Below are 14768 nucleotides of genomic sequence, written 5' to 3' on the forward strand. Positions count from 1 at the left end.
CAAACTATTCAATAATCTATTTATGTTATCCAGAACAAAAATACTTCACACACTTTTGTGTTTTGTCTAATTGCAGGTGTATGGGATATTTGTACAATTCACATATGAAGATAAGGGAGAAAGAGATGTTTAAGTGTTGTTCAAAAAGTTCTCGCACGTCACTTTTGGGCCAAGAGAAGATAGAGTCCAAGTCTCTCACGTTCTGGATTCAGATTCGGACTGCACAGACATACCTGACTCAAAACGCCAACAACTTTTTCATACGGACTCCGAATTGGGTGATTCGTTTTTTGTTGGATTCTAGATTTTGTGCTCTTTCCAGCCCAATTGGATTCACCTTCAAATTCTTCCGGAGCGTTGAGATATCGACGAAACAATCAGACGCTGCAGCAGAATCCGAGTCAAACAACAAGTCCAAAGGTGTTGCATCACCTCCAGTTGGGCCCATTGGCCTTGTACGACCTAGGGTTAGTTTTAGGCTGCCTTGGGACGTTCTCCCACCTCCTAGGCCGCCACCCCTTGATCCTATATAAGTAGATCCATCTAGTAGCTTTTCCCTTGGGATTTGTTTAGTTAAAAGTTAGCCATTGCAACTTCGTGTACTTCGTTTTTGTCCAACGACCAGACCAGGACCGCTTACGGATCCCCACCTTTATCTATCAATACTTCATATATACTCGCAATATTCAGATTGCTTTTATCATATTCTTGCTTTTTCTTCGATTGCTTGTAGGAATAGACCTTCGTGGTCAGGTTGATTGTGCTCCGGCGTGGTCAATAACCTCTCGAAGTTGGTTTAGCAATTGCTAAGGCACAACGTCGTGCATGTTTGTAGTCGGATCGTCAAAGTCATCGTCACCAAATCGATAGTTATCATCTCATCGAAAGATTGGGACACCCCGCCTCTATCAAGTGGTATCAGTTTTCAGGTTGCTCGGTGAGAAATTCCAGTTCTCCCTAGATTAGATTTATTTTCTTACCTATTGTCCAAGAAAAAAAGCCACAGAAAAAAGTTAGATCTATTCATCCTTTGTCCAAGCCGGTCTCAGCCTTTACAATTTTCTTTTCATTGTTTGCATTATTGAATTATCGGTTGCATCGTCGTGTCGAGTTGCTGATCTTAGTGCATAGTTCGTTTAGAGTTTCGAGTTCTGCTCACATTAGTCACGCCGCCGCTGCATCGTTATCCCTTCCGCTATCCACCACCCATCCATCAATTTCCACCACGTGCTACCCATTGTTCATTGTCATAATCATAGTTGAGATCATCACATCTTCACTTGATCTAATCTGCATCTTATCTAGTTTGTTTTGGAAAGAGCGAGAGGAAAAAAAGACGGAGAAAAAAAAGAGAAAAAAAGGAAAGAAAAAAAGAGAGAAAGAAAACGAAAAAAAGTGTGGAAAAAAAGGAAGAGAAAAAAAACAAAATTCGGATCTATCTAGACTCAATCTCGTAGTTGAATTCGGATTGGAATCTGTTTTGTGCACTGTTCAGTAAAACAGGCATAACTTCCTCATACGAAATCCGTTTTGGCTCCACAAGTACTCAAATTAAAGTTAGCGACTAGACGCATTTGAATAGTTGCAAAAGCTAGTTCAATATTTGGCGTCTCAAAATCAGCTTCTAAATAGGTCTTTTTGCCCTTTGAAGTTCGCGCATACAGTTTGTTCCAGTTTTTCAGACCAGTTTTAGAATTCTTTGACTCCTCATATCAATTCGGAATTGAGTGATTCTTTTTGCATTGGAAAGCTTGAGTTAGTAGCAAACTTTTCAAGGGGAAAGTTGGAGAGAGAGTTGTTATATATCCTGCTTGGCAGTTGTTATTCATCATTATCTTTACTGCCGTCGTGATCTTCAGTTATATCTTGCTGTCCAGAGCTACTTATCCTTCATTGATGCTAGTTGTGCTATGTCGTGACCTCATTAATGTTCTAGGCTCGCATCTCTAGTCTGGTCTAGCCTAGGACCAGCACAGTACCGTTGTTGAGCGTTTATTCAACATTGCATCTTTGAATTGATTATTGCTAATCTTTTGCTACCATATATAGCCAACCCAGCTCCACATATTTCTACACCGTGTATACGTACGTTCCCCTGGCAATCGCTTTACACAATCTTCAGAGCTACTTGACACTGCTGGTTGCCTGTCACCACCTGCCGCATGGTAAGAACTTGTAATATATTGATATTTGCTTACTGTGAGCACGTTACAACCACATCCTTAGTTCATAGGAACATTATTCTCGAATTTTGTTTCTTGTTTCTACTAATCATGACAGGTACCGGAGATAGAAGTTTTTGGATGACGAACACATCTTCACCATCACAAGAGTTGGGACAACACACACAAGCACATGGTCAGGTTATCTCTTTACCATCATTTGAGGGTAGATTTAATCCTGCTATTTATCTAGATTGGGAGCTTGAAGTAGAACAAGTTTTTAGTTACCATGACTTTTCTGAACTTGAGCGAGTACGAGCTGCCACTAGAGCATTTACTGGTTTTGCTTCTGTTTGGTGGAGTGTGCATCGTAAGAAAAACATTGATAACCAACCCACAACTTGGAAAGATTTGAAACATGTAATGAGACAACAATTTTTCCCTCCTTACTATCGTCGTGAATTGCTTTGCAAATTTGAACAATTTAAACAAGGCAATAACACTGTTCATGCTTACTACCATGAGTTCAAATCTTATATGCATCATTGTGATATAGAAGAATCTGAGGATGATACAATGAATAGATTTTTTGGTGGTTTGAACCATGATATTCAGACAAGATTTAGGTATATTCCTCCTTGCATTACTGGTATGTATGTTCGTGCTTGTACCTTTGAGAGATAGTTACAGGAGGATGCATTGGGTGACTACAACAACTACTATTCCAACTCATGATCACTACCATCGGTTGATTCCTCCACCGTTGCACCTACTAGAGCAGCCACACCTCAGATTGTGAGTGCGACATCATCTCAAGTGTATGGTACATTGTCATTGTCCATACCGACATCAGCTACGTCTTTGCGACAAGGTAACAGTAAATGTATTGATGATATAACTTCACATGAGAATGATGCATCCCTAATTAACTTAGAAACATCATGTGTTGAGTTACCTGTTGATGTGAGCACGCCACCTATTTTAGAGAATCATGTTACTATCATGAATGCATCATGTGATCAAACAACTAAAATACCAACAATTTTGAGTGCACCCATTGAATTAACTATTGATGCAAAAGAACCAATGTTTAATCATTTTGATATGACCTCTAATCTTGGTGATGATTCTGTGTCCAATGACTTACTGCATGTTTGCTTATTTAAGCATGTTGTAGCATGTAAATTTGATGCAAGTAAGGTTTATTCACCAATGTTGGGATGGTTTAATGATGAATATTGTCAATCTTTTGATAGGAATAAGAGCTTCACTTATATGTGCAAACCGAGTTATAATACTTTCATGCCTTCTACTTATGATAATATTTTGGCTTTATATTTTATGATCTATGAAAGTTACTCATGTATACATGTGTCATATGTGCAAAAATCAAGGGAAGTAAAAATGGATGACATATACATATACAACATGTATACCTTGTCCCTTTTGTTAGCCACATTTCAGATTAAGCAACGTCGAGGACGGCTTTGTTTTCAAAAAGGGGAGGATGATGAGGACATGAATACCTTGGATACGACACCCCGCCATAGCAAAAACAGGGATACCGACACAAGAGACAATAGCGCTCCGGACGATGCCGAAGACAAAAACAATCCCGCCCAGCCAAGCTTCGAGCAGGCCGAAATAGAGGACAAGCAAGCTAGCCCTGATAAACAAGCAATGGATGAAGATTCAGAGGATTACAATTACATGCCCCTCTCCGAAGACGAGGTGAGCCTCGGCGACAAAGAATTTACCGTGCGTGAAGATCCCGTCGAGCAGGAGCACTTCAAGCACCGGCTTATAGCCATTGCAAAGAGCGTGAAGAAAAAACAGCAGCAGCTTCAAGCTGATCAAGATCTGCTCACTGACAGATGGACTGAGGTCCTGGCGGCCGAGGAATATGGACTAGAACACCCAACCAAAAGTTACCCGAGGCGCAGGTTGTTACCTTAGTTCGAGGACGAGGCACTAGAGCCTATACTACCAGCGCAGGATGCGGCTGACTGACCACCTCATGGCCGATACAAAAGCGGCGTATCAGCCTGAACACCAGCCCGCACCCCGTCGCTGAACAAATAAAAACACGAAGGCCCGGGGCTACACGCATGACCTGCGAGACGAAATGGAAAACAAAGCAGGACATTCAAGATCGATCTACGGATCGCGGGGGCGCGCCCCAACACGTGACGATGACCGCCACGCCGGATATACTAAATACAATCCCGTCCGGGCCGAATACAGCAGACCAGACTCATTCGAACTGCGTCGCGATCTAGCCCGGCATAGAGGCGCCGCGCACCCCCTATGCTTCACTGGCAAAGTAATGGAGCATGAATTCCCAGAAGGGTTTAAGCCCGTGAACATCGAACCATATGATGGGACAACAGACCTCGCGGTATGGATCGAAGATTTCCTTCTCCACATTCACATGGCCCGCGGTGATGATCTACATGCCATCAAGTACCTCCCACTAAAACTCAAGGGACCAGCTCGGCATTGGCTGAATAGTCTGCCGGCAAACTCCATTGGTAGTTGGGAGAACCTGGAAGACGCATTCCTTGACAACTTCCAGGGCACTTATGTGCGACCACCGGACGCTGATGACTTAAGTCACATAACCCAACAGCCCGGAGAGTCAGCCAGGAAATTCTAGACCCGGTTCTTAACTAAAAAGAACCAAATCATCGACTATCCGGATGCCGAAGCCCTAGCGGACTTTAAGCATAACATCCGTGACGAGTGGCTTGCCCGACACCTTGGCCAAGAGAAGCCGAAATCCATGGCAGCCCATACGACAGTCATGACCCGCTTTTGGGCGGGCAAGGACAACTGGTTGGCTCGTAGCAATAGCACATCAAGAAATCCTGGCACTTCAGACGCCAAAGATAGCAACGGCAAGCCCCGACGCAACAGACACAAACGTCGCAATAATGGCGAAAACACCAAAGACACGGCCGTCAATGACGGATTCAGTGGCTCCAAGTCTGATCAACGGAAGAAGCCATTTAAAAGAAACAATCCAGGCCCATCCAGCCTGGACCACATACTCGATCGCTCATGTCAAATCCACGGCACCCCCGATAAACCAGCCAACCACACCAACAGAGAATGTTGGGTATTTAAACAGGTCGGCAAGCTAAATGTCGAAAACAAGGAAAAGAGGTCACATAGTGATGACGACGAGGAACCCCGGCTACCGAACACAGAGGGACAGAAGAAATTTCCTCCCCAAGTAAAAACGGTAAATATGGTATACGCCACCCATATTCCCAAGCAGGAGCGGAAGCGTGCACTAAGGGACGTCTACGCGATGGAGCCAGTCGCCCCAAAGTTCAACCCATGGTCTTCCTGTCCGATCACCTTTGATCGCAGGGACCATCCGACCAGTATCCGTCATGGCGGCTCAGCTGCACTGGTCCTTGACCCTGTCATGGATGGATTCCACCTCACACGAGTTCTCATGGACGGTGGCAGCAGCCTGAACCTGCTCTATCAGGATACAGTGCGCAAAATGGGTATCGATCCCTCAAGGATCAAACCAACCAAAACCACCTTCAAAGGTGTCATACCAGGTGTAGAGGCCTGTTGTACAGGCTCAATCACACTGGAAGTGGTCTTCGGATCCCCGGACAACTTCTGAAGCGAGCAGTTAATCTTCGATATCGTCCCCTTCCGCAGTGGTTATCATGCACTGCTAGGACAAACCGCATTTGCTCGATTCAATACGGTGTCACACTACGCCTACCTCACGCTCAAGATGCCCGGACCCCGCGGTGTTATAACAGTCAATGGAAATACAGAGCACTCCCTCCGCACAGAGGAGCACACTGCGGACCTTGCAGCAGAAGTACAGAGCAGCCTCCTTAGACAGACCCTCAACTCGGCAATAAAGCCCCCGGACACCGTCAAGCGAGTCCAGAGTACTCTGTAACAGGATCGTCCGGCCCGTCGAGAGCTTGCCTAGCAATTCGGCCTCTGTCCTCGTCCCAGTCAAGCGGTGAAATTTGTGCCACGCGTACATAATTACACACTCAAAATACCATGGGCATAGACGGAGGCACAGCTAGACTGTGGTCCACAATGCGGCTCAACCGCCCCAGAATCCGCATACCTTCACCTTTTTATTTCTTTCAGGTCCCTATCTTCTTGAGGCTCTTCCGATAACCTGATTATCGGACCCATAACGGGACAGAAACACCAAGGAGGCAAGGAGCTTTGAAATATAAGGGAATCCCCAGGTGGTCTATGATAACGATCGCTATACCTGTTTTACATACCCACACGCAGCTCGCTCTTGGTTAGGGCATGTCAAATAGTCCTATTTTCTTATCGCACTACTTGTATACATACGCCTTGACATATCATTCAAATAACAATGGAAAATAATGTACTTCGTCAGCTTATTACTACATTTCTTTTTTTCCTTGACTATTTATTTATTACAAATCGCACCTGTACATTCTGGTACGTTCAGTTCGCTAGGGGCTTTAGTGTACCCCATAACACGGCAAGAAAGTCCGAACACTTTTGAGAGTGTGACACCCCGAACTTATAGCATTATATGCATCAGCTGCGAATCATGTTTTGGGTCAATAGTTGGGTTGCCCGGCTCCTGTGCTTGCTACCCTACGTTCCGCTATATCGGCTAGGGTAGTAAAGGGAGAACTACTACGATTGTGTCCCGGTTCTTCTAGACGAGCACCTCAGTAGAGAAAGCTGAAAACTGACTGTCATGATGTAGCGAGAGCTGGTCGCTGTTCGAGAGGTTTCAAATCCTTCAAGATTTTTGCCGCTTCATGCGAGGAATCGGTCTTTGTCTGATTTAGGCGTGTATAGCGCCCCAAGTTCGGCCTTCCGAATACCAGGGGCTACGCCAAAATTTAAAATTATAAAACTTCTATGGCTAAGTGAGGGTGATAAAGCTGTATAGTCCAATTGCCTTGTTCGTTGCGCTAAACACCTGCTTAAAGGACCAAAAACTTGGATAAAGAGTGTTTAGATTTATCTCGAACACCCTTGTACTAGTTACATGGGGGCAGAAGCCGACGACTGGCCAACTGTCAGCTTTTGTAAATGGCTGCACAGGAGGTAAAATTTTAAATCAACAAGCATTATATTGCGCAAATGAACTTGTTTGATATTACAGGATAAAATGAGTGCATTCATTCAAAGATTACATCCTTAGTACATTGTTCCGCCACAAGGAGGGAGCCCTTCAGGACACTGTCATAATAATTTTTGGGTCAGCGGTGCTCCTTGCCCTTCGCTGGCCCCTCGGTCATCAGCGACGTGGCGTCCATCTTCGCCCAATGCATCTTTGCACGGGCAAAGGCCATCCGTGCACCTTCAATGCAAACCGACCGCTTTATGACTTCAAGTCGTGGGCAGGCACTCACAAGCCGCTTCACGAGACCGAAGTAGCTCCTGGGCATAGGCTCGGTAGGCCACAGACAGACTATGAGGTCCTTCATGGCCAGTTCGGCTGCCTTGTGCAGCACGACCAGTTGCTTCAGCTGGTCGCTCAAGGGCATCGGATGTTCTGTCCCAAGATATTGAGACCAGAACAACTTCTCTGCTGAGCTCCCTTCTTCGGCTTGGTAGAACTCCGTGCCATCTGATATGCTGCACGGAAGATCCGCAAATGCTCCTGGAGAACTCCAAATTCGGGTAAGTAAACGGAAAGTCTCCTTCACATGCTTGCTTTACATAATAAATGCCTTACCCACCGAAATCTTCTTGGCCGCCTGAATCTCTTGGAGGGCCTTCTGGGCTTCGGCTTTGGCGTCTTGCACGCTCTGGAGGACCTTAGCAAGCTCAGACTCTTGAGTATTAGAGTCACGCTCCAAGGACTCGTATTTCTAGATGAAATCCTGGGGCTCTTGCTGGACCTTGCTGACCCCGGCCTCTTGCTTCTCACGCTCGACGCGTTCCTTGGCCGCTTTGTCTTCAGCCTCGGCCAACGCCTTTTTAAGGGCCGCCACTTCAGTCATGGCCCCTATCAAAGTTCATGACGCTTCTATCAGCAGAAACCATTTATCCTTTATAAGTATACAGATGTGCAATTGCGTACCTTGACTTTCCTCGAGCTGCCTCTTCATGAGGCCGAGCTCTCCCTCAGTACGCTCCAGGTCCTGCTTTAGTCCAGAGACGTCCGCAGTACGAGCGGCAGCGGCCAGCAGCGACACCTGCTTATTCACATAGACATCGTCTGTTAGACTCCTCCAAACACTATTTGATCCTTTGTTCGGCTTTTATTTCCGAACACCAAACAGAGCATCAGGGGCTACTGTCTATACTGTGATATTCTCTTACAATTATATTACTTACCTTAAAGCCTGTTAGAAGGCTAGCGTAGGCTTCAGTTAATCCGCTTTTGGCAGACCGGACCTTCTCAATCACCGTACTCATAAGAGTATGGTGTTCTTCATCAATGGAAGTGCTGCGAAGCATTTCCAGCAAGTTTTCCGATGCCTCTGGATGGACAGAGGTCATCGGTATAGGCGGCTCGCCCTCCTTGGGGAGAGGTTGCATGACTGAATTCGGAACCACTTGGGTTTTCGGAGCCGTATTCAGCTGAGGGCCAAACTGGTTACGGCCCCCATTATCGAAGTCCATGGGGGTCTTCCCCCCATGTGCCCGGCGACTGGGATTTTGCCTGGGAGCGTCTCCGGAACTGTCTCCCCTTGGCCTGGTATCCTTCGAGACAACACCTCGGTGTCGTCCGCGGCCCTGGTGGAGGAGGCTGTCGGAAGTGAATCATTGTTCATCGCCGACGGGTCCAGAGACCCCTCCGAAGAGGAGGATATCTCGATGTTGGATTTGGCCGGACTGCAGGTGCACGTTTGGCATGATAAGAAGCGATAGAGCAAACATACCGGAAATACTATTGTGTCCGTATACTTACGACTTAGCCAGGGGCTTGTCCCTGGGCTCCCACTCCTCGCCGCTGTTGGTGGCTCCGGTGGAGTGGTCCGGAAGGAAGGTTTTTCACTTCTTGGACACCTCGGCCTCCCCGTCCGTGGCGGCCTTCCTCTTCTTTCTCCCCATGGTGGGGGGTATGGGGGATGGATTTCCTCCTCCTCGTTGTTGTCTTCGGTGGAGGAGTGCGTCTTGGTGTCTTCGGATGTCATGTCCGATGCAACCTTGCGATGGAGACCTTCTCTGGTCCCCGCGGCCGCCTTCTTGGCCTTCTTATCCGGCACCTCATAAGGCGCCGGAAACAACCTCTTCGTTAGAAGAGGCGATAACGGATCTTCAGGTAGTGGAGCCGGATAGTCAATCTGCTCCGCTATCGCTACCCAGGCCTGTAAAATCGGCATGGAGGCTTAGATTCCTCCCGCGGATGTGCTGGTAAAAGGCATATCTTGCAAAATACGAAAACTTACCAGATTGGCTCGGCATTTTGCGCTGAGTCCGTGATCTTCAGTTATGGGCGGTGGTACCTTGTTGGCCTTGAAAAGCACCTTCTAGACGTCTTCGTGCGTCGTGCCGAAGAGCTCTCGCAGCGTTTGGTGTTCGGCCCGGTCGAACTCCCACGATTGCAAACCCGTCTCTGACACGGAAGGATTCGGCGGAAGAGCATAACCTTGACCATGTTGACGAGCTTGATTCTCTTGCTAATCATGTTTTGGACGCAGGTCTGAAGTCCGGTTAGTTCTTCCGCTGAGCCCCAGGCTAAGCCCTTCTCTTTCCAGGAGGTGAGCCGCATGCGGACGCTGGATCGAAATTCGGGGGTCGCCGCCCAGTTGGTGTCGCGCGGCTCGGTGATGTAGAACCACCCATATTGCCACCCCTTCACAATCTCCACAAAGGAGCCTTCGGGCCAGGTGACATTGGGCATCTTGCCCACCATGGCGCCCCTGCACTCCGCTTGTTGGCCCTGCCCACCACCTTTGGCTTCACGTTGAAGGTCTTCAGCCATAGGCCAAAGTGGGGCATGATGCGGAGGAAGGCCTCGCACACGAGATAAACGCCGAGATGTTGAGGATGAAGTTGGGGGGCAAATCATGGAAATCTAGCCCGTAGTAGAATATTAATCCGCGGACGAACGGGTGAAGGAGGAATCCTAGCCCGCGGACAAAGTGAGAAAGGAATACTACCCTTTCCTGGGGTTTCGCGGTAGGGATGATCTGCCCTTCGGCCGGAAGTCGATGTGCGATGTATGTGGACAGGTATCCGGCCTCCCGAAGCTTCTTGATGTCCTCCTTCGTGACCGAGGAGGCCATCCACTTGCCTACCGCTCCGGACATGTTCGGAATGATTTTGCGGAGAAGGTGAAGGCTTGGGCATTGGAGCTCAAGAATGGATGAGCAGAGGAAGAAGAAGGCGTGGGTGAAAAGGGGGAATCCTTATCTCCTTATAAAGGCCGCAGGGGTCATGCGCCTCCCCGCTTGCCCTAGAAACTCGCTCATTCCCCAAGCGTCGTGCTAATGGCGCGGTTGGGTTACCCACACCCATATTGATGAGAATCCCGTGATGAGGGGACACGATCTCTACTTCAACAAGACATGCCAATAAAACCGCCTCACAAGATGTGCAGTAGCAGGTTGAGGAAATGGTTCGAATAATGACCGGGCCACGGTGTGATGTCATGCTATGGAAAAGTTGCCGGCAGATTAGACCCGTGGAATATTGTGCTCTCTATGGTGGTATGTGGAATTTGTTTTGCAGAGCCGGACACGATTCTTGTGTTCAAGATCTACTTTGAATCATTCGGAGAAGGAACCCGCCTTGCAATGCCGAAGACAATCTGCGCGCCGGACTCATCATCATTGAAGCCTGGTTCAGGGGCTACTGAGGGAGTCCTGGAATAGGGGTCCACGAACGGCCGGACTATATGCTTATACCGGACTGTTGGACTATGAAGATACAAGATTGAAGACTTTGTCCCGTGACCGGGTGGGACTCTCCTTTGCGTGGAAGCCAAGCTTGGTGATTCAGATATGTAGATTCCCTTCTCTGTAACCGACTCTATGTAACCCTAGCCCCCTCCGGTGTCTATATAAACCGGAGGGTTTAGTCCATAGGACAAGAACAATCCTAATCATAGTCTAGCTTCTAGGGTTTAGCCTCTGCGATCTCGTGGTAGATCAACTCTTGTAATACTCATATCATCAAGATCAATCAAGCAGGAAGTAGGGTATTACCTCCATAGAGAGGGCTCGAACCTGGGTAAACATCGTGTCCCACGCCTCCTGTTACCATTAGACTTAGACGCACAGTTCGGGACCCCCTACCCGAGATCCGCCGGTTTTGACACCGACAATCATCACCAACAACTCTCCCATCTTGGGGAGGCTATCTTCATCAACATCTTCATAGCACCAACTCCTCTCAAACCCTAGTTCATCTCTTGTGTTCAATCTTTGTAGCAAAACTATAGATTGGTGCCCGTGGGTGACTGGTAGTGTTGATTACATCTCGTAGTTGATTATTATATGGTTTATTTGGTGGAAGATTATATGTTCAGATCCATTATGTTTATCATTTGTGAGTAGTTACTTTTGTTCTTGATTTCACGAGAGAAATCATGTTGCAAGTAATCATGTGAACTTGATATGTGTTCGATATTTTGATGGTATGTATTTTGCCATTCTCTTAGTGGTGTCATGTGAATGTCGACTACATGACACTTCACCATATTTGGGCCTAAGAGAATGCATTGTGGAGTATTTATTAGATGGTGGGTTGCGAGAGTGACAGAAGCTTAAACCCAAGTTTATGCGCTATTCCTTACGGGACCGATTGGATCCAAAAGTTTAATGCTATGGTTGGAATTTATTCTTAATACTTTTCTCATAGTTGCGGATGCTTGCGAGAGGGTTAATCATAAGTAGGAGGTTTGTTCAAGTAAGAACAGCACCTAAGCACTGGTCCACCCACATATCAAATTATCAAAGTACCGAACACGAATTAAGCCAACATGATGAAAGTGACTAGATGAAATTCCCTTGTACCCTCAAGAACACTTTGCTTATTATAAGAAACCATTTTGGCCTGTCCTTTGTCTCAAAAGGATTGGGCTACCTTGCTGCACTTTTGTTACTACTACTGTTACTTGCTCGTTATAAGTTATCTTACTACCAAACTACTCCGCTACTTGCAATTTTAGCACTTGCAGACATTACCTTGCTGAAATGCTCCTCTTTGGGTTCAACACTCTTACTTATCGAAAAGAGCTACAATTGACCCCATATACTTGTGGGTCATCAAGGCTATTTTCTGGCGCCGTTGCCGGGGAGTGAAGCACCTTTGGTAAGTGGAATTCGGTAAGGAAACTTTTGTATAGTGTGCTGAAATTTATTGTCACTTGTTACTATGGAAAACAATCCTTTGAGGGGTTTGTTCGGGGTATGTTCACCTCGTCCAGAACCTCAATTAGTTACCCCTAAACCTACTGCACCTACTGAAAATATTGAATATGAAATCCCTCGGGTATGATAGAACAACTGCTAGCTAATCCTAATGCAGGAGATGGAACTGAACATCCTGATATGCACCTGATACATGTGGAACAAATTTGTGGATTGTTTAAGCTTGCAGGTTTACCCAGGGATGAAGTGATGAAAAAGGTTTTCCCTTTATCTTTGAAGGGAAAAAGCATTGGCATGGTATAGGCTACGCGATGATAATGGATCATGGAATTGGAATCGTTTAAAATTGGAGTTCCATCAAAAAAAATTATCCTATGCATCTAGTTCATCATGATCAGAATTGTATATATAATTTTTGGCCTTGATAACCCACAAGTATAGGGGATCGCAACAGCTTTCGAGGGTAGAGTATTCAACCCAAATTTGTTAATTCGACACAAGGGGAGCCAAAGAATATTCTCAAGTATTAGCAGCTGAGTTGTCAATTCAACCACACGTGGAAACTTAGTATCTGTAGCAAAGTGTTTAGTAGCAAAGTAATATGATAGTGGTGGTAACGGTAACAAAAGTAAAGACAGCAAAAGTAATGTTTTTTGGTATTTTGTAGTGATTGTAACAGTAGCAACGGAAAAGTAAATAAGCAAGAACCAGTATATGGAAAGCTCGTAGGCACCGGATCAGTGAAGGATAATTATGCCGGATGCGGTTCGTCATGTAACAGTCATAACATAGGGTGACACAGAACTAGCTCCAATTCATCAATATAATGTAGGCATGTATTCCATATATAGTCATACGTGCTTATGGAAAAGAACTTGCATGACATCTTTTGTCCTACCCTCCCGTGGCAGCGGGGTCCTAATGGAAACTAAGGGATATTAAGGCCTCCTTTTAATAGAGAACCGGAACAAAGCATTAGCACATAGTGAATACATGAACTCCTCAAACTATGGTCATCAACGAGAAGTATCCCGATTATTGTCACTTCGGGGTTGTCGGATCATAACACATAATAGGTGACTATAGACTTGCAAGATAGGATCAAGAACACACATATATTCATGAAAACATAATAGGTTCAGATCTGAAATCATGGCACTCGGGCCCTAGTGACAAGCATTAAGCATAGCAAAGTCATAGCAACATCAATCTCAGAACATAGCGGATGCTAGGGATCAAACCCTAACAAAACTAACTCGATTACATGATAAATCTCATCCAACCCATCACCGTCCAGCAAGCCTACGATAGAATTACTCACGCACGGCGGTGAGCATCATGAAATTGGTGATGGACGATGGTTGATGATGACGAGGCGACGAATCCCCCTCTCCGGAGCCCCAAACGGACTCCAGATCAGCCCTCCCGAGAGAGATTAGGGCTTGGCGGCGGCTCTGTATCATAAAACGCGATGATTTTTTCTCTCTGATTTTTTTCTCCCTGAAAGCCAATATATAGAGTTGGAATTGGCGTCGGAGGGTGTCCAGGGGGCCCACGAGGTAGGGGGGCGCGCCCAGGAGGGGGGCGCCCCCACCCTCATGGACAGGGTGTGGCCCCCCTGGTCTTCATCTTTGGCGAAGATTTTATTATTATTTTTTATAAGACATCCCGTGGAGTTTCAGGTCATTCCGAGAACTTTTGTTTTCTGCACATAAAATAACATCATGGCAATTCTGCTGAAAACAGCGTCAGTCCGGGTTAGTTCCATTCAAATCATACAAGTTAGAGTCCAAAACAAGGGCAAGAGTTTTTGGAAAAGTAGATACGATGGAGACGTATCAACTCCCCCAAGCTTAAACCCTTGTGAGGGAGTCCCGGATTAGGGGTGTCCGGATGACCGGACTATAACCTTTGGCCGGACTCCTGGACTATGAAGATACAAGATTGAAGACTTCGTACCGTGTCCGGGTGGGACTTTCCTTGGCGTGGAAGGCAAGCTTGGCAATACGGATATGTAGATCTCCTCCCATTGTAACCGACTCTGTGTAACCCTAGCCCTCTCTGGTGTCTATATAAACCAGAGGGTTTTAGTCTATAGGATGAACAACAATCATACCATGGGCTAGCTTCTAGGGTTTAGCCTCTTCGATCTCGTGGTAGATCTACTCTTGTACTACCCATATCATCAATATTAATCAAGCAGGAGTAGGGTTTTACCTCCATCGAGAGGGCCCGAACCTGGGTAAAAACATCGTGTCCCTTGTCTCCTGTTACCATCCGCCTAGACGCA

Source organism: Triticum aestivum, chromosome 2B (assembly GCF_018294505.1).
Source record: "Triticum aestivum cultivar Chinese Spring chromosome 2B, IWGSC CS RefSeq v2.1, whole genome shotgun sequence".
NCBI classification, from domain to species: Eukaryota; Viridiplantae; Streptophyta; class Magnoliopsida; order Poales; family Poaceae; genus Triticum; species Triticum aestivum.